The sequence below is a fragment of the Sorex fumeus genome, unplaced genomic scaffold (genome assembly GCF_029834395.1).
Source record: "Sorex fumeus unplaced genomic scaffold, SorFum_2.1 ptg000042l, whole genome shotgun sequence".
NCBI lineage: Eukaryota > Metazoa > Chordata > Mammalia > Eulipotyphla > Soricidae > Sorex > Sorex fumeus.
This window is the reverse complement of record NW_026606099.1, coordinates 279,182-300,507: the sequence shown is the minus strand read 5'-3', so window position 1 is coordinate 300,507 and position 21,326 is coordinate 279,182. Positions and strand designations below refer to the sequence as shown.

Genomic DNA, 21,326 nt, shown 5'->3' with positions numbered 1-21,326 from the left:
CATTTTGCTTAACATGATACTTTCCATGTAGTACCACTTGTATGTAAATTTCATGACTTCATCTTTTCTAACAGCTACATAGTACTCCATTGTGTAGATGTACCAAAGTTTCTTTAACCAGTCATCTGTTCTCGGTCACTCAGATTTTTTCAGATTCTGGCTATTGTAAAGAGTGCTGCAATAAACAAACAAGTGCAGATGTCACTTCGACTATACTTTTTTGCCTCTCTGGGATGTATTCCAAGGAGTGGTATTGCTGGGTCAAATGGGAGCTCAATTTCTAATTTTTGGAGAATCGTCCATACTGTTTTCCAAAAGGACTGAACCAGTTGGCATTCCCACCAGCAGTGAAGTAGGGTCCCTTTCTTGCCACATCCGCGCCAGCACCAGTTGCTTTTGTTCTTGTGGATGTGGGTCAGTCTCTTCAGAGCACGTTCTTGATTGTTTTCAGCAGTCAGATGTCTCATATTGTTGCTGAAGCCTGGTTCTGCTCTTTCAGATGATGAAGCTCCTGCTCTAGACATTTGCACGGACACAAAGCAGCATCCCGTTCTTCTATCACAGCATTCATTTCTTCTGCAGTTATTCTCTTTCTACATTCCTTGGTCTTGTAGATTCTATCCACAATTATAGCTCCATTCTTCTGAATAGCTATCCCTGTGTCTGCATTGTTTATTCTGTTCAGTAATTCCTGTAATGTCATGTCATTTTCTTCAAGGTTAATATTTTCTAGCACTTTTAGAGACATTTCCATATGCTTGGCTCGTGCAATTGCTTCATCTGACTCCTCATCAGCTAACTGTAGTCATGAAAGAATAGCTTCATCATGCTCTCTCTGAGCAAAATAGACTTCTTCAACCAGAGCTGCTGTTTTTCCAGCAATTTGAGCTTCTGTCGCTTTCTCCTGGAGTTCCAGCTTAAGCTTTAATAATCTTTTTTCTTTATCTTCACTAGTGAGTTCTTCTTGAAGCTTTTTATTGCTTGCTCTGAGAATGTCCAGTTCTTTCATAAGAAATGTTACTGTCTCCTCTGTATTTAAGTCTGAAGTAACTTGAGAAGGAATCATACATTCATAATGCACATCATTATTTATATTTCCCATCATGTTGGAATTCTCAGCAGTGTGGTCATCTGTCTCATCACCTGGAGATGGACAGCTGACCTGAAAATTTCTTAAGCTTTGTTCTGTCAGCTCTACTCCCTCATATTTGGCTTCATTAACTAATTCAGTGAAATTATGATGTGTGCTTCCCCTAGAATTCATAGTTGGCTGTTCACCTGGTTTTGTACTTTTATCTTCTTGTATTATGCCTTGTTCAAGATAACCATGGGCTACATATGAAGGAGTCTTATTCCCATTTTGGATGACAAAATAAAATGCCTTTTGACCAGTCTTCCATTTGTACTTCTGTTCTTGTTTGCTCTGACAATGTCTCTTGCTCTTGCTCCAAGATTTGAAGCTTGCAGCTAGGGCTCCACTTCTTTTAAAAAGTTCTCAAACAAAGCTGTAGTAAGCTTCTCCTTTCCCAATTTTCTCTAAATGTGTTGATCTGGAGTTGGCAATCTTTTTCTAAGTTCCTCATTTACTTTTGGATTAGCTGACTCAAGCCGGGCACCACCTGGGGAGTCTCCCAGCTCACTAGCCCCAAGTTTCTCCGGCCCACAGTGAAGCTACGAAGCCACGGCATCAGCCAATCGCCTCTTGCTTGGAACCTCCGGGATTCGCCCTAAGTCCCGGAGGAGGGCGCTCCCGCAAGGCGCGACGGCGGGGGGAACCTGCCGCACCTTGACATTTTGTTTTAACTTTAAAATAGAGGGGTGTCCCCCCCCCACCTCGCTCCAGCACCGCCAGGAGTGATTCCTGAGTGCATGAGCCAGGAGTAACCCCTGAGCATCGCTGGGTGTGACCCAAAAAGCAATAAAATTAAATAAAATTAAAAAAATAAAATAGACGGGTAGGAATGATAGCATAGCATGTAAGGCTTCTATTTTGCATGTGGCTGACCCTGGTTTGATCCGGGCATTCCATAGGTTTCCCCGAGCAATGCCGGGGGTGATTTCTGAGTACACAGTCATTTCTGAGCTTTACTGGGTGTGTATGATAGCACAGCAGTAGGGCATTTGCCTTGCACGCAGCCAGCATGGCCGATCCGAGTTCAATTCCTCCGCTCCTCTCGGAGAGCCCGGCAAGCTGCCGAGAGTATCTTGCCCACACGGCAAAGGCTGGCAAGCTACCTGTGACGTATTCGATATGCCAAACACAGTAACAAATGGCACAATGGAGACGTTACTGGGCCCGCTTGAGCAAATTGATGAACAATGGGAGGACCGTGACTGTGACTGGGTGTGTGTATAAACTCGGGGTGGTGGACAGGTAGAGCCCCAGAGGTTTTCCCCCTCACAGTCCAGGTTCAGGACGCCTCGGACTGCTCCCCAACCCTGTATGGCCCAAGCCATAGAGCAGATGGAGGAGGAAACGAGGGCCAAGCCGTTAGATTGATCAGTTGCCATTTATTCCATTCTCCCCATGCGCCTGTTCCTGTCTCTCTAAGCCCCCCATTGTAGTCTCACATTGCCCCTCATTCCTGTCTCCTCCTGTCTCTCTCGCTCATCTCTCCACCCTCCATCTTGCAGCCTGGGCTCTCTCTCTCTCCACGTGCCTGCTCCTGTATTCTTCTACATCCTTCTCCGTCTGTCCCCTTTGGTAGTCTCTCCATGCTCCATCTTGTTCTCTCTCGTGCCCTGTTCTCTCTCCAGCTCTCTTGTCTCTCTTCTCTCTTCTCCACTCCAGCACTCTGGGTTGAACTACACCCAGTCAGGTAGCAAAATCAACATAAGAAAGCCCTTTCTGGGGGCTGGAGCAATAGCACAGCGGGTAGGGCGTCTGCCTTGCACGTGGCTGACCCGGGTTCGATTCCTAGCATCCCATATGGTCCCCTGAGCACCGCCAGGAGTAACTCCTGAGTGCAGAGCCAGGAGGAATCCCTGTGCATTGCCGGGTGTGACCCAAAAAGCAAAAAAAATTTAAAAAATAAATTATTAAAAAAAAAAAAAGAAAGCCCTTTCTGACTACCCATCAGGCTAAATGCCTCTTAGGGTGTTTTTCTCCTTTCCTCAGTCCAATAATTAATCAACATCTAATAATATTAGTTATTTTTGTATGGACAGAGTAAGAGATACATTGAGACTTGTAGGGCTGCTCTCTTGCCACAGACTCAGACTACAGTGCTCAGGCCAGATTAATCATTCCCAACCCTAGTGGGGTTTGAATCTAGTTATTACTTTTTAGATCATGACAGCATTTGTCCATGACTAAGCTCTTAACTTATAGTTAAGCATTATGGCATTTTAGCTAGGCCCTTTTCAATGCCAGGGTAGCACATAGCTCATCGCTTGCCCTGGGTCCATCCAGTCCCTCATCAGGATCCTGGTTTTGGGGTGCTAGTGATGTTAGTGGACCCCACAGGTGGCTCACAAGAGTCAGGAGGAGAAAGACAGTCACTTTCTCCCGATCTGCCTCTGCCACCCAGGACCCAGGATTACTGTGTTCTTGTCTTGCTTGCAGAAAAGAATTTCAGGAGTAGACAAGCAGTGAAGTAAACAGATTTTATTTGGAGGAGTTTTGAAGGAAAGGAGGAAAAGAAAAGTGGGAGAGAGTGGAGAACTAGAGAGACAGAGCAACGTGCTGAACATCCTACACATACCCCAGCATTAGATAAGAAAGATAAAAGTCCAAGAGGGTACATGCGGGTGACACATGTGCTTAGACGACACATGTGCTCTGGCACTGCATGTGCTTGGCCACATGGGCTCAAGCAGCACATGGGCCCGGGCAGCATATGCGCGCCCTTCCTTTGTTCAAGTTGTCATTTATAGGCTCTTCTCGGGTTGTCTTGATCCGGAAGTTCTGGAGTCTTCTCAGGGCTGAATCACATTTTAATCAGATTAAGGGAGAGGTCTGGGGTTTTGAGGAACTTTATGGGGAGGGGTCCAATCTCCCCAGGATCTGCTGAAGGTCTTATCAGGTCTGTTTTCTGTAACAGGGTAGATCAGTCTTAGGATTTTCCTTCCCAGAAGCTTTGTTGACCTAAATTTTATAGGCAAGGGCCTTTCCCTGCCTACCTACCTACATCAGTAGGAAGTAAGGGCAACTGAGGCTTAGGTGGAGAGAACAGATGCTCAGGAGGAAAATATACTGAGAGTCAATAAACTCTCATGTTACAAAAGCACAGCATTTATTGTCTTCTTGAGTCCATACAAAAAGGACATTGCTCTGAATAAACTATGCAAATGTCTTAAGGAGAAGAGAAAAGCAATATTTACAAGTCAACAGAGCACAAAGAACATAACTTTGTGAAAAAGCGCTGTAATGGGAGTAACCCAATAAACCTAACCCACCTGAGGCTATGCAGGAAGGACAAACCAATGTTATCCTACAGGTGTGACTCCAAAACAAGCAAACGAACAAACTAATTTAAAATAGAGCTCCTTCCCCTCTCCTGTTGGTCCAGCCTCACTGTCTGTTCAACAGATTTCCCTTCATCACCATGCCGGAACCCCACTGCTGCCCCTGGAAGACCCTATGCACACCTAAACCCATGTTGGTGCTTCCAGGGCAGCTGCCTGTTCTGCTCCCCTTACTCCACACACCTGACTAGTTTGTGAACCCACAGGGTCTCACTCTACATCTGGCCTTCCGATCATATCCCCTGCCTTTAGGACTTGTGTCCTATCACCACCTGTGCCTGTCCTGCTTAAAATTCCTCAAATCCAGTAGCATTGGCCAGAATGCTATAGAGATATAAACAAAAGCCTGATAAGCAGCATACTGGGTCACTGCTCAAACTACACAAAATTCAATCTTCCATATGTAGCACCCACAAAGTATTAAGAACAATGAAAAAACAAGTGACTTTAGCAGTTGGGGACCGAAGTCCTAGTAAGTCCTCAAATTTACCAAAGCTCACAGCAATGTCTCCGAAGGACCTCAGAAAAAGTCTATTTGATGGTGACTGAAATTAAGAAAGAACCAGAAGAGTTATAGGGATTCCTGTAGAAGAGGAAAAAAATAAAGAATGAATAATGGAAGAGAATAGCTTTGAACTTTCCCAGTCACTGGAGGGAGCTATGTGCACAGATTTAAGAGGCCCAAAGAGTACCAAAGAAATGAAACACAGCACCATGAACCAAAGAGAGAGATTACTTAAAGCGGTAAGGGAGAAAACAAAACCTCACATACAAAGAACCGATATAAAATTTATAACAGATTTCTCACACACACACACAAATATATATATATATATATATATATATAACATATTTCTCTCTCTCACACACACACACACAAAAGGGAATGGGGCAATACATTGAAAGTTTTAAGTAAAAAGAAAGAACTTCAATCTAGAATCCTTTACCCTGAAAGACTCCTCCTCAGGGGAAAGGAAGAAAATTAAAATGCTCCTTAGAGACCAAAAAAGGGAACTAGAAGCTGTTTGGAGTCACATCAATCAAGTCCCCACCACCAACACTGGGAAGCAGGTGATCTCCATGGTAACCAGACAGTCTGTGCCTTTTGATGGGAGAATTCAGTCCATTGAAATTTGGAGAAATTATTGACGTAATGAAATTTCTGCTCCTTCTCCATGTGGTTTCTTGTTAATATTTGCCATTTATCTTTTAAGTAGGACATCATTCTTTCCAGAGTTGGTTTAGATGCAGCAAATGACTTCAGTTTATGTTTATGAATGATTTTACTGTCTCTCAAATCTCATTGACAGTCATTCAGCTTCTAGCTCCCTGATTCATGCCTATAGACTTGTGGCTAGAGGCCAAAGCCAGACTCAGGAGAGCAGAAGAAGAGACAGACAAAAGAAAGGTCTCAAAGCCGTGGAGTAAACCTCCTGGTACTTATCTCGGCTATTCTTGGGTGTTAGTGCCTTCTTTTGTTACTTTATGTTCCCCAGATGAATGCAGTCTTTCTATGTCTGTCCCTCTCTTTCTGACTCATTTCACTTAGCATGATGCTTTCCATGTAGTACCACTTGTATATAAATTTCATGACTTCATCTTTTCTAACAGCTACATAGACTCCATTGTGTAGATGTACCAAAATTTTTTTAACCAGTCATCTGATCTCGGGCACTCAGGTTTTTTCCAGATTCTAGCTATTGTAAACAGTGCTGCAATGAACAAACAAGTGCAGATGTTACTTCAACTATACTTTTTTGCCTCTCTGGGATATATTCCCAGGAGTGGTATTGCTGGGTCAAATGGGAGCTCAATTTCTAATTTTTGGAGAATCGTTCATACTGTTTTCCAAAAGGGCTGAACCAGTTGGCATTCCCACCAGCAGTGAAGGAGAATCCCTTTCTTTCCACATTCGCGCCAACACTGGTTGCTTTTGTTCTTTTGGATGTGGGCCAGTCTCTGTGGGGTGAAATGCACATGCTAGGGGAACAGGCAGCTCAGAAGGGAGCACTAAATAAAGGGTGTTGGGAGGGTCCTCCCAGGATGGGAGATGCGTGATGAGAGTAGACTATAGACTGAACATGATTGCCACTCAATGCCTCTTTTGAAAACCACAGCACTCAAAAGGAGAGAGAGAACAAAAGGGAATGCTCTGCCACAAAGACAGGGTGGGATGGGGGGGATGGAGGTGGGAGGGATACTGGGATCAGGGGTGGTGGAGAATGGGCACTGGTGGAGGGATGGGTACTCGATCATTGTATAACTGAAACCCAAGCACCAAAATTTGTAAGTCTACAACTGTACCTTATGGTGTTTCACTAATAAAATTTTTTTAAAAAAGTAAAAAAATGCAAAAAAATAAAAATCATAAAAAAAAGAAAGATCGCTACCAGCGGAGCTGTAGATGTCTCATGATGTGTCCCCAAGGAATCTTCATAAATAATCAGGGAATTTCCTCAGTACTTTTCAGCTGTACAAGAGAACCTGCATTTTACTCCCAAAGACTCAAAAAATCACATAAGAAAGAGTGGAAACAAGGGCTAGAGTTGTTACAGAGACAAGGATAAGCTAGGAAAGGAGAAGAGCATCAGCAACTCAGCCGGAGTAAGAAAGGTGTTGCCTCCTCAGGGGAATGGAAGTAAACTGAAAAAATCTCACTAGAGACCAAGAGAGGAGAGAGACAAGGAGTGGGTCTGAGCAATCTGACCTTGATGATGAAGTAACTCCTGGCTGGTTTGTCAGGTAAATGTTATTCAGGATTCTTGTCCCCAGCCACTGAAGATTAGAAGCAAGAGACAAGCAAAAATGTTCAAAAGCAAGCATATTTTATTAGAAAATGAAAGCAAATAAGCAGTCTAGAAAGCTCACAAAACACAGGAGGGGGTCCCAAGAGTAGGAAATCCCACAAGGAGAAAATTTTTTCTCCTTTTTATATATATATAACTAGGGAGTTTGTTTGGAGGTTCTAACAGGGGAGCGTAGCTACTCGTATACCTTCAACTGAAGACGGGTCCGTCTCTATTTGGGGAAGGCCAACCTCTTCAACTGAGCGCGCAGCTTCGGGAGGGACACAAATGGAGCGGTGAGGGAGGAAGGGGACACTTGCCTAGCCAGCCAGATCAGCCAAATCAACCCTGGCGATCAATGGGGTGACAGATGTCGCAGCCAGATCACCCTCACATCACGGCAGAGAAACCCAGGTGTATGGGACCCAGGGCTGAGATCTCCAAACCTGCTCTGATCGGGACTGGGCCTCCTCCACCGAGATCCTCCATCTTCCAGTAGCTAGACAGTTAGTTATATCCACCAACTGCTGTGTAACCCCATCAACGGCCAAGATCCAGAGACTATAAAACCAAGCTCCTGGAAGCGACTTCTTATTGTCTAGTTCTCGCTCTCAGAGAGCCCATCAGGCTACCAAGAGTATCTTGCCCGCATATATGCCTGACTGGGAACACCTGTAAAGGTGATTAGAGGCTGCCCCAAAAGCCTCCATTCCTCTTAGAGAGCCTGGCAAGCTTCCAAGAGTATCCACCCACACGGCAGAGCCTAGCAAACTACCTGTGGCATACTCAATATGCCAAAAACAGTAACAATGATGGTCCTCATTCCCCTGACCCTGAGAGAGCCCCCAATATGTCATCGGCTACACTAGCACGTGACAGGGACAAATAGTGACTGTTACTGGTGCCTGCTCGAGCAAATTGATGAACAATGGGGTGATAGTGATAGTGGTAACTAGGGAGGTGAGCAGTTACTTTAAAAAAATTTTCTCATTAAGCCTAGAGGCAACCAGTCTCCTACCTTCAGGGTTCTTCTAGCCTTGATGTCAAGATAAAGACAGGAAGACCAGTTAATCTGGCTAACAGCTGGCCAGATCATAACATTTGTTACGTTTTTATTGTCAGGGTGAAAAGATTTTTCTTTACCGAATTTTACTCTATTTTTTCAATATTCATGGTTACTTCCTGTTACATTTGTCCATATGGGCAAATCCTGAGTCTCTGGGGCATGTTCTTCTGGGACTGCTTCAGGCTAGATAACATCATTGTCTTTCCTCAGGGTCTCAAAACCCTTGATCTTTGTTAGGCAAGGAAGGTGAGTGGATGTTCATAGTGTGCCTGAAATTCCTGCCCAGTTGAGTCTAGGAGTGAGGTCCTTGCAATGTCATGAGAGTTTCTCTGGAGAAAACTTTTGGTAACGCTTTTGAAGAGTCATTTGTAGCTGCATTGTCTAGAAGCTAGGAAAAATTTTTATTTATTTATTTTTGATGGTCCCATGAATCCTGAAAATTTATTATTTGTGAGGATGTCCAGGTTTTGTTGTATAGAACTCATGGCGATAATCACAAAATACACATTTGAAATGAAAGTCAAGAGGATAATTACATATCACACAGGCCACAAGGCCACTGATCCAGAACAGAGTGGCAACTGCACGGGACTTGCTCCGCCATCTGCCGGGCGTCCAGTTCCTGCCACAGCTGCGGTTATTAGAGGCTGCCCCCAGCTCGGCTGTAAACCTGCTATCCCTCCCTCCCTCCCCCCCCCACCCCCCATAGATATGTGTGTAGTTTATTGCCTTTAGAGCCTGCTGGTTTAACATTAGTATACCAAATAATCCTCCGCATTTATTTGGTTTCTGAAAATATAAAAACTGTGTTGGGCCCTAGCCCCTGCAGCTCCTGGCTGAGGGCAGTGGCTGGGGATCTGGCACAGGGTCTGGCCATTTCTACGCTCAGCCCTGGAAAAATTTTTACTAGAAAATTCAATAAACAACTTCTGTCACTGCCAGCTACCGTAAGCTCATGTACTGCCATTGCTCCAGAAACTCTTAATTAAAATCAAAAGATATCAACAAGCTGATTTTTTTTTCTCTGGACACCTGTGCATGACTAAGATGTCTGGGACACCCTGGGGGGGGGGGCAGGTCAGCCCAGCATCTGCCCCAAAAGGGTCCCAGCAGCCTCTTTCTTCCATATTCCAAAATTGCCGCTATGCCCCCCACAGACTTCATTGTTTCAAGTCTCACCCAGAAATTAATCTGTTGAAAATTCCAGATATGTGAGTTTTGTGACTGAAATCTTCAGGCTTTTCTAAGAGTTGGGATGGGCTACCTCCTCCCCCCTTTCAGTACTTTCGGGAGCCCTGGCAGTAATGTCCACACCCCAAGCTACCACCCAATTGAAACCTTAATTCCAATTCTTCCTTTAAAATTCTGGACTTCTTGGAGCGACATCTCAATCTCTATAATATTAATTAAAACAGTAATAATTTGGATGGGATATAACATAGAATGCAAACTTGGAGCGACATCTCAATCTCTATAATATTAATTAAAACAGTAGTAATTTGGATGGGATATAACATAGAATGTAACCAGTCACAAGTTACAAAACATAAACATAGGATGTTTAGCTTGTAACAGCCTTAATAACTCTCATGCTAAAGACTTTATGTCTCCATGCTGAGATACAACAAGTTACACTAATTTTCTTCTAAGAAAACTTTTTTTAACATTCTGATAGCAAAATTATTGATAGAAAGCAATATAAAATAAATTATTGAGGATCTACAGACTTAAGGGGCACTTGAGAAAATTGGAGACAATTGTGGAGGAAGGGGTAATGGTGTTGGGATTGGTATTGGAATATTGAATGCCTGTAACAAATCATCATGAACAACTTTGTAAACCACAATGTTTATATAAAGTGTCGGGAGGAAATTTACATATACTGTAGGCCTTACATATTCTATGTAAATTTTAGTATATATTAATATAGAATTGCTTTAAAAAGGTGAGACATGACTATTACCATAATAAGATCCAAGTATAAATGAAATTTAATTTAATATACTTTAGATTTCAGAGTTGAAAATGTATATATGTAAATAGGAATAGGCATTTTACTATGTTGCATTAAATAGTTTTAATTTTCTTATTTACATATTTCAAAATCATAAATAATCACAAATTGGCTCTTACTAATTTATTTTATCATCATTCTATTTGCAATTTCTTAAAGTTTTGTTGTAATAAGCAATATAAAGTAATTTTTTTTTTCTTTTTGGGTAACACCTGGTGATGCACAGGGGTCACTCCTGGCTCTGCACTCAGGAATTATCCCTGGAGGTGCTCAGGGGACCATATGGGATGCTGGGAACCGAACCTGGGTCAACCGCGTGCAAGGCAAACGGCCTACCTGCTGTGCTATCACTCCAGCCCAGATTGGGAGAGAAACTGGGGAATATTGGTGGAGGGAAGGTCACACTGGTAGTGTTGAAATACTAGATGCTTGAAACAACTGCATAATGAAAAACTTTGTAAATCATGGTGTTTTAAATAAAAATTAATTTATATTCACTTAATAAAAATTAATTTAAAATTTAAAAGAAAATTTGTCAGGTGAATGAGACAAATTTTCTTTTAAATTTTAAATTAATTTTTAAATTTTAAATTAATTTTAAAATTTACGATCGGTTTGAGGACCTCCATGTTCCCGGAGCGAAGAGATGCCATTGGGCTACACTAGCACGCGACAGGGACAAATGGAGACGTTACTGGCGCCCGCTCGAGCAAATCGCCGACTAACGGGAAGTTAAGTGATTAAGTGATTAAAAGAAAATTTAATAAAAAAGGACCAAAGATGAAAGTAGTAAGATGGCTACAAATGAATGGTTCAATAAAAATAAGGGTCAAAATGGTGCTGGGAACCGTAAAGTAAAGAATACAAGAATAAAGAATACATCTTGCTGGTTGTATTCCTGTGGCCACTTGGCTTGTTCACAAATTTGATACTAGGCTCAATATAACAGGATTTATAGACATATGTGCAGCAAGTTTTATTAATGACTGCACGACCCCTGATTATTCTTGAGTACTGCCATGAGTCACTCCTGAGCACAGACCCATGAATAGTTGCCCTGATCTTCAGAGCCATGCTGACAGCACCGAAGTTGGAGGTAGGACCTTGTCTCCACGCATCTCTGTGGAGGACTACCAGGCATTGGCCTCACACTCCTTTGTCCAGAGAAGTCTTATAGGCTCTAGTCATAAAATGAACTGGCAGGGTGGGAGGGGGGGGGCGGGAGGGGGGAGAGAATGTGGGAGGTGGGAGTGGGAAGGATGACTATTTTATCAGTCTAATTCGAGGAGAATTTTTCTCTGCCTAACACTGCTTTTATGATTCCACAATATCTCCCTGGTCAAAACTTGGAAATCATGTAGTTCAAACTACAGATGTGGACTCAGTAAAATATCCTCTCTTTAAAATTTGTTTCAACTTACTTACTGGTAAATTTTTCATTGCCTTTTTCTCATGTCTAGTGCAATGTATAAGCTGACACTCAGAGGATAGACTGACTCAGTTAAAGTAAAAAACCAACAATATAATAAACCGTATTCTCATGTCAGTACTCATTATATTAAGAAAAGAAATAGGAGTACTAACATGTCTATAACCATTTTACGAAAAAGTTTAGCATCTAGCAGAAAAGAAAGAAGTGTAGTTGTTAGTCATCCTGAATTTGAACCTGATTCCTGATATCCTCTGGAAAAAAAAAGGGCTCATCCACAGAAGTGGTTTGGATTTTCCCGTGATTTATGGAGTGAGAACATTGGTGAGGGATCAGATATCTGGGTATCATACGTAGTATTTATAATGGCACATGTTCCACTTAAGGAAGCAGTGAGGACATCTAAGACATATGATTCTGCAAAACCTATATTTCACAGTTCAGTGCTTGCTGTGCTTAGCTGTCTTTTAGGGCTGCTGAGTGAAAACTTGTTGATATCTCAGTGCATGCTTTGATGTCTTCAAGACCAAATATAGGAAAAACAGCAGTCAGATGTCAGATCTGCACATTGGCCCTTTAAGGCAGGGAGGTTGGCTGGGCACTTTCCTGCTTGGAGTGTTTTGGTTTTATTGATTTGTTCCCAAGAAATAGTGGCCCTTGAGCCTGTCTAGTAGGCCTGTCCCAAACTTAAGGACTAGTTTTGTAAAGTAGTTGGGCATCATTAGAATTGGGTGGTTCTGTAAGCCTGTCAGTGGCCAGTCCTAAGAAAAAAATGTTTCTTGAAATGGTATACATGTTGGCATGATAGGTTACAAAGTGGACAGGTGAACAATAAAACGTAAAATTAAAGTAAAGTAGGTATTATCTGATATCCTACCTGGCTGTTTGTAACTGAAGATGTTTATTTCACTGTCCTGCTCTGAATTTAATTTTGCTCCTTTCACCGTCTTAAGCCTGGTGATCTGGTGGCAGTTTTGAAATAGATGTCCTAATTTCCCAACAGGTTGTTTTCCTTGAGATGATCTGCTTCACAACTCTGTATATACATGCATATTTTTTAGTTTTCAAGCAGATCATTTATAACCTGATATTAAAAGTTGTCCTCCATTGGGCCAGAGGAACAGTACAGTGGTTAGCAACATCCTTGCATTTAGTTGAACTGGTTTAGATTCCTGGAACCATGTGGCTCACTGAACACCACTGGCTATGTCCTTGGAGCCTCCTGAACATCACCAAGGTAGTCCTTGTGGTCCCTGGCACTGCAGAGATCCAGAAGCAATGGGAACTTGGTCTGCCCCTTCCTTCCTCCCCACATCCCCAGACTCCTGAGATCGTCCTGGAGGTCTGAGCTGGGACTGGGTATCCTAGAAATTTTTGTGACTAGTTGATCTCTTCCAAGATTTATTTATGAGTCTCTGGAACAGGGCTGGTAGATAAGCTTACATATTTGAGGTGGTTGTGGGACGTCTTTTCACATTCTTATACACACTTGTGCTGAAGGCTGACTGAACAGATCCCAGGATAGAGTTGCTCAGCAAACTCTGATCCAGAAGCATGAGGGGGCTGGGGGTGTCTATGATTAGTTTCACATCAGGTTCCCCCTGTGTGAAATATTGCAAAACAGTATGTGCTGTATGTTGACATGGTTAAAAATGAATAAATTCTGCATTTGAATGAGAATGAGGATTTTAAAAATTATTTTTAATTTATAGAATTACTATGATATAAAAAGCTGCAAAGTTGTTCATGACTGAGTTTCAGTGGTACAGTGTTCGAGCACCCATCCCTTCATCAGTGTCCACTTCCCTCCATCAATGTCCCCAGTTTTCCTCCTACTCCACAACCTGATTTTATGGCAGGTACTTTTCTTTTTTCCTTTAGGCACTTTGGTTTTCAATACTGGCCCTGAATACTGTTTCAATACTGTTACTGAAAGGGTATCATGGATATCACTTTCTTTCCTTTCAGCACCTAGTTCTTGTCCAGAGTGATCATTTGCCATTATCATTGTCATAGTGGTTAACTGCTCTACCCCCATTGTGGCTAGCCATCTACTAAAGACCAATCCTCCAAGCCTTTGTTTCTGTTGTTTCTGGGTATTTTTGTCTTACTACAATTTTGGGGCCTTGCATTTGAGTGCAAGTTCAGTTTTACTCCTGGATTTGAACTCAGGGATCACTCCTGGCTGTAACTCTGGAATGATATGTTGTACTCGGGATCAAAACTGGGATGGTTGCGTGCAAGCAAGTACTTTACCGCTGTACCATCTCTTTCCCCTAAATTTTCTAAATCACAACTTCCTCTCTCCCTCCCCACCCTCATTTGGTCTCTCTTCCTGCAAAGATAAATGAAAGAAAAATAAGGGTGGCATGAATAGAGGAGAAATTCAGAATTCCAAAGGGAAAATGTAAATTTTCTCCCTTGTCTAAAATTTTCATATTAACCCATGATCATTTCTTTTGACTGTAAAAATTTTTCAAAATCATTCATGATTTTGATCAGTTATTTTGGCTTGACTAAAGTTTAAGTCTCAAGTTATTTATTTTTTTTTCAAGTTATTTTTATGGTTAAAAGAAACTCCAGGAGTTTAACTTTTTTTTTTTAATGTGTCAAAGGATGATTATACTCAATGGAAAAGTATTGCACTGTCTGAATTATCCTGGGTATATTTGCCAGCGAGTTAGGAGTCAATTCAAAGGCATTATCTTATTAAAAATTCCTTCCCTTGATACATAAAAAGTGTTCATCTCGATATGCTTGAAATATTACATTATTCTTCAGTCATCTTCAATTTTAGCAATAGAATCATGAATTGCATTTTGTTTACCAGAGTGTTAGACAGGAGGCTATTAAAAATATTTCTGTGAAATACCAATAGTATTATTTTTGTTGATAAAAAAATTTAGAATTTATTAAAGCTATTTGTTTTTTATTTTATTTTATTTTTAATTTTTATTAGTGACAAACCAAGAGGTACAGTTTAATAAATTTAGAATTTATTAAAGCTATTTGTTATTTTATTTTATTTTATTTTTAATTTTTATTAGTGACAAACCAAGAGGTACAGTTGTAGACTTACAAATTTTTGTGCTTGGGTTTCAGTTATACAATGATCAAATACCCATCCCTCCACCAGTGCCCATTTCCCACCACCACGGATCCCAGTATCCTCGCCCCCCCTCATCCTCCCCCCACCCCATCCCACCCTGCCTCTGTGGCAGGGCATTCCCTTTTGTTCTCTCTCTCCTTTTGGCTGCAGTGGTTTGCAAAAGAGGCATTGAGTGGCAATCATGTTTGGTCTATAGTCTACTTTGAACATGCTTCTCCCATCCTGGGAGGATCCTCCCAACACCCTTTATTTGGTGCTCTCTTCTCTATCTGAGCTGCCTTTTCCCCTAGCATGTGTGGCTGGCCTCCAAGCCATGGAATAAACCTCTTGGTACTTATCTTGGTTATTCTTGGGTGTTAGTCTCCTATTTTGTTACTTTATGTTCCCCAGATGAATGCAATCTTTCTATGTCTATCACTCTCTTTCTGACTCATTTCGCTTAGCATACTTTCTATGTAGTAGTACCACTTGTATGTAAATTTCATGACTTCATCTTTTCTAACAGCTACATTGTGTACATGTACCAAAGTTTCTTTAACCAGTCATCTGTTCTTGAGCACTCAGGTTTTTTCCAGATTCTGGCTATTGTAAAGTGCTGCAATGAACAAACAAGTGCAGATGTCACTTTGACTATACTTTTTTGCCTCTTTGAGATATATTCCCAGGAGTGGTATTGCTGGGTCAAAGAGGAGCTCAGTTTCTAATTTTTGGAGAATCATCCATACTGTTTTCCAAAAGGGCTGAACCAGTCGGCATTTCACCAGCAGTGAAGGAGGGTCCCTTTATCGCCACATCTGCGCCAACACCGGTTGCTTTTGTTCTTTTGGATGTGGGCCAGTCTCTGTGGTGTGAGATGATATCTCATTGTTGTTTTGATCTGCAACTCCCTGATGATTAATGATGTAGAGCATTGTCTCATGTGCCTTTTAGCCATTCGAATTTCTTCTTTGAGAAAGTTTCTGTTCATTTCGTCACCCCATTTTTTGATGAGGTTGGATGTTTTCTTCTTGTGGAGTTCAACCAGCACTTTGTATATTCTTGATATCAACCCCTTATCAGATGTGTATTCAGCAAATATCCTTTCCCATTCTGTAGACTGTCTTTGTGTTTTGGTCATTGTTTCTTTTGAGGTGCAGAAGCTTCTTAGTTTAGGATAGTCTCATTTGTCTGTCTCTGTTTTCACTTGTTCGGCCAGTGACGTGACATTTTTGAAGATATCAGTAGCTTCAATGTCATGGAGGGTTTTGCCGACTTTGTCTTCAATGTACCTTATGGATTCCGGTCTGATGTTGAGGTCTTTAAGCCATTTTGATTTTACTTTTGTACATGGTGTTAGGCAGAGATATGAACCCATTTTTTTGCATGTTTCAGTCCAGTTTTGCCAGCACAATTTGTTAAAGAGGCTTTCCTTGCTCCACTTCACATTTCTTGCTCCTTTGTCAAAGATTAGATGATTGTATGTTTTAGGGGAGATGTCAGTATATTCAACCCTGTGCCATTGGTCTGCAACTCTGCCTTTGTTTCCAGAGCTGAAGAAAACATGTGACCATATTTAGGAGGCCTGAAGGGTACCAGCTAGAAGAAATCCAAATAAAAATACCCCAAGACACATCCTGATCAAAATGACCAAAACCTTAGATAGAGACAAAATTCTGAAAACAGCAAGATCAAAGAAAGAAATTTCCTACAAAGGAGGTTCCTTAAGATTCACTGTTGATTTGTCTGATGAAACCCTCATGGCCCGAAAACAGTGGTGGGATATAGTGAAAAAAACTTAATGAAATAAACGCCTCACCAAAAATACTTTATCCAGCGAGACTCTCATTCATAACAGAAGAAACAACCCACAGTTTCACAGACAAACAACAGCTCATAGATTCAAAACCATGGTTACAAGGACAACTAAATGGGCTACTTTAAGACAAGACAGGCCCCTTAAATACACCAAATTTCAACAGAAAAATGGGACAAAACCCCATAACAATAATCTCTCACAATGTCAATGGGCTAAACACACCAATTAAAAGATACAGAGTGGCAGGATGGATTAGAAAATTGAGCCCAGCATTCTGCTGCCTCCAAGAAACACATCTCAATAGTCAAAGCAAACACAGGCTCAGAGTCAAAGGCTGGAAAACAATCCTACAGCAAACAACTCTCATAAAAAAGCTGGGGTAGCCATCCTAGTATCAGGCCACATTGACTTCAGAGTGAAGAAGGTCACAAGAGACAGTGAAGGCCATTTCTTATTGATCAAGGGATCTGTACAACAGGAAGAACTTACAATACTAAATGTATATGCACCTAATGAGGGAGCAGCAAAGTACTTAAAACAACTACTCAAAAAACAACTACTTATAGAAAGATATTAAAGCTATTTGGATGTTTAAATATTAAAAATGCTTTGGATGTTTAATGAGTAGGTTTGTTGATTGCTTATATTTCAACTTGGAATGGTATTAAAAAATTTAGCAAATTTATGTAGTTCTCTGGCTAGAGCGATAGCACAACGGGCAGGGCATTTGCCTTGCATGTGGCCGACCTGGGTTTGATTCCTCTGCCCCTCTCAGAGAGCTCAGCAAGCTACCGAGAGTATCTCGTCTGCACAGCAAAGCCTGGCAAGCTACCCGTGACGTATTTGATATGTCAATAACAGTAACAACAAGTCTCACAATTTGTTGTGAGATGTTACTGGTGCCCGCTCTAGCAGGTAGATGAACAATGGGAGGACAGTGCTACAATGCTACTATGATTTTTATATACTGCAAATGAGTGCAATAATTCTTTGTCCCTCTCCTTCTGACTCATTTTACTCAGCATGATGTTCTTCATGTCCATCCATGTATCAGCAAATCGAATGGCTTCATTTTTCTAACAGTTGAATAGTATTCTATTATTTTAATACAGAATAGCTTCTTTATTCCCTCATCTCCACTCCTTTCTGGACTTATGGCACCCCACACTCCCACAACACTGGACAAAATGTGACCATGGTGAAGCCCACCACCTTCTCCTTTGTCTACCTTTGTCTACCTACCTTTGTCTACCAGAATATAGAACAGCTGTTTCCAGGTTTTGTGATGGACAGCTCCTCTGCCATGGTTCTTGCTGTCCTGGTGATATTCTTCCTGGCGTTTTGCTATGAAAGACTCAAAGTGACTCGAGTGGAAATTTTGTAGAAGGCCGATGATGATCCCAGAACACAGCTGCTGAGCTGGCCTCACTTCATGTATGCCACATTGCTGGTCATCCTGATGTTCCAGAGCTGTGTAGTAATGCTGACCTTCATGACCTACAATGCCCATTTCATCCTGGCCGTATTGGCAGGGGCAGGCATGGCATACCTGCAATTCTGCATCAAGCCTGAACCCAGACTTGGTAAATCTTTGCCATTAGCCTGGGTATACTCCCCAGTGTGATAAGCACCAGAGGTTCCAGGCCACAAGTCAGAACCCACTCCTCCACTGGCTCCCCTTTATTTGTACCTCCCTTCCTTTGCCTTACCTCCACCTCCATCCCCATTCTGTGTAACTTTTGTGCTGTCACTTCTCGGGAATTGTGTTTCTAGGAAATATAATACCCCAGCATATGGGCTCTGGTGGAGGAATGAGTACTTGATCATTGTATAACTGAAACCCAAGCATAAACATTTGTAAGTCTATAACTGTACCTCATGGTGTTTCACTAATTAAAAAAAAAGTTGAAAACCAAAAAAAAAAAGTTTGAGTCTTTGGTTCAAAACACACACATACCACTTCACTGAAAGGTGAAGGTAAAAACACACCCCAAATATTTAGAGTGGCTCATCAGAGAGTTGGTAGGCCCACTAAACCATGCCATATGGATTTTATTTTTATTATTTTATTTTATTTATTTATTTTTTCCATATGGATTTTTAGTTGGACTTTATCTTGTCTCTTCCTGTTTTGGGTGTTCCTATAGCTTTCACTTCCTGCTTTCTGAGCAGAAAAACATTTCCACTAGATAGTCTCACATTTTGAGGATGCACTCACATGTAGGTTCCTGTTTTCTGAAAGGTATTCCTCGGTTTTAAGACCCACACACCTGGATGCCTTGGTTGTAAGCAGCTTTCCCTAACCATCAGCATTCGAGATGGGCCCTCAGCATCCCCCCGATTGTGTATGTGAGCCTCCTTTTATCTTCTTATGCTTACTAAAATTGCCCATGCTAACATTCACCACCCCATCAAGCTTTTGAGACCTTGAACCTCTGGGAGTAGGGAATAGTAGGTTCTTCTGGAACTCCTTGAATCTGGATAGGATCAGTTTCTTTCCTCAGAATCTCAGAACCTTTGCTCTCAGACAAGGAAGGTGAATGGGTTTTCATAGCAAAATTCTTGCCCACTTGAGTTGGGGTGAAGTCCTTGCCATGTCATGATTTTTTTTCCAAAGCAAACTTGTTGGTATCCCTGTTGAAGGATAATTTGTAGCTAAATGGCCTAGAGGCTAGAGAGAAAAATTTTACCCCCAAATTCAATAAACAAGGTTCAAAAGTAAATGTAATCTGATAGCTGCAAATGTTCCAAAAAGGTAAGTCAGGTTAGCCATGGGAATCATGAAGTAAACATATAAAGAAAGAATATCTTTGCTGGTTATAGTCATTCAGTCACTTGGCTGGTTCACAAAGCTGATATCACTTTCAATTTGAGAGGAGTTATTGAAATAAAAAATTCAGCAAGATGATTGCACAGACCCCTCTTCATGTGCCTATTCTTACCTACACTTGCCAGGGAATTGCTTGACTTCTCAAGTCCTCTGAAGAGATCAATCATTTTCAGGGAGATGTCTAGAAGTAAGAATCGTTTTTTTTCCAAGCAAAACCAATGCTAAGCATTTATTTAAAAGGTAAAGGTAAAGGTAAAGGCCCTCCCGTTGATCGTCTATTTGCTTGAGCGGGCCCAGTAACGTCTCCATTGGAGACTTTGTTGTTACTGTGTTTGGCATATCGAATACTCTCGGTAGCTTGCCGGACTCTCCGAGAGGGGCGGAGGAATCGAACTCGGGTCGGCCATGTTGGCCGCTTGTAAGGCGAACGCCCTACCCGCTCCAGCCCTATTTAAAAGAAACAAAAAAATCTAATTTGAAAGACTATTTTTACCTCTCGACTGGAGTGATAGCACAGCAGGTAGGGTGTTTGCCTTGCACCTATCCAACCCGGCCAATCCAGGTTCGATTCGTCTGCCGTCTTGGAGAACCCAGCAAGCTACTGAGAATATCTCTCCTGGCAAACCAATTTAGAAGTAAGAATCTTTACAGCACACAGCGGCAGAGAAGAAAGGCCGTTGGGCAGCTCCACAGCTCCCGGAGAATGCACCAGGTCCCAAAAAGAGCCGAGATCACCGGGAAGTCCCAGATGGGGTTGGTGCCGCATCCCGCCTCCTCCAGATGGAACCCTGGTGACCATGAGCCTTTACAAGCATAGCTCGAGTATGCGGGAAGCAGGACTTTTACTCCAAACAGGAAACTCCCTATATGCAAGGTGATCAATGGAAAGTAAATCATCCAACATTTCTCCCTAAAAACCAGGCTTAACTCTTATACAGGCCACAACACCCAATGGGAGAGAGAGAACAAAAGGGAATGCCCTGCCACAGAGGCAGGGTGGGTTGGGGGTGGGTGGGGGTTGGGAGGGATACTGGGATCCGAGGTGGTAGGAAATGGTCACTGGTGGAGAGATGGGTATTAAAAATAAATAAATTAATTAATTAATAAAAAATTTTTTAAAAAGATTCTTATTGGTGGTCTTGTGATCGGCAAAACCATTCCAGAGGGCATGTGAGGCAATGAATGTCATCACCATCAGCTCTTCCAGTCTAAGGCTCACTTGGCCCATCCATGGGATCTATGATAGATGTTAAAAATTTAATGCCCCACCCACCCACCCAGGACAAGAATTTCCAAGGTGTAATCTCACCAAAGAAGGAATTAGCTAGGTGTGAATAGACTCCAGTGATTCCTGACAGATTCTTAGAAAATTGGTGGGTGTTCCATGGAGTCTAACTAGACCTGGCAGTTCAGGAAAGAGGCAATCATCAGTGGCGGAATGCACTGCATGGAGCAGTTAGGGGGTGGACTATTTTTGTGGGCCATTAGTCTTCCTAAGGAGAATGTGAGGTTTTGTTGTTAAGTTACAGCTGGAGACAGCTAAAACTTGAGGGACCTTCTCAGCTTCCACCCCCTCAGACTCCAAGATGTTGACATCAGTGTCAAAGTCATTCTGGAGAAACTAGCAACAGGGTTGTAAGAAATTATAATCAGACTTGCAAAAGATCTAATCCCTCTGTGAGGGATTAGAAGAAACCCTCCTTCATTACAGGAGATGTCAAAACTCCTGTAGATACAGTGAAGGCAGAAAGGGATGTTGCCTATTGAGAAATTGCATGTGAGGGCGTGTGTGGAGGAATTGAAAAAGACAAGCTGGAGGACTAGACTGAA

General features: G+C 41.9%; 1 pseudogene; it reads right to left on the bottom strand.

The window, feature by feature from the left end:
* Positions 1-401: 401 nt before the first annotated feature.
* On the bottom strand, positions 402-18,176 carry LOC130029094 (mirror-image polydactyly gene 1 protein-like; annotated as a pseudogene).
* Between the last annotated feature and the right edge of the window lie 3,150 nt (positions 18,177-21,326).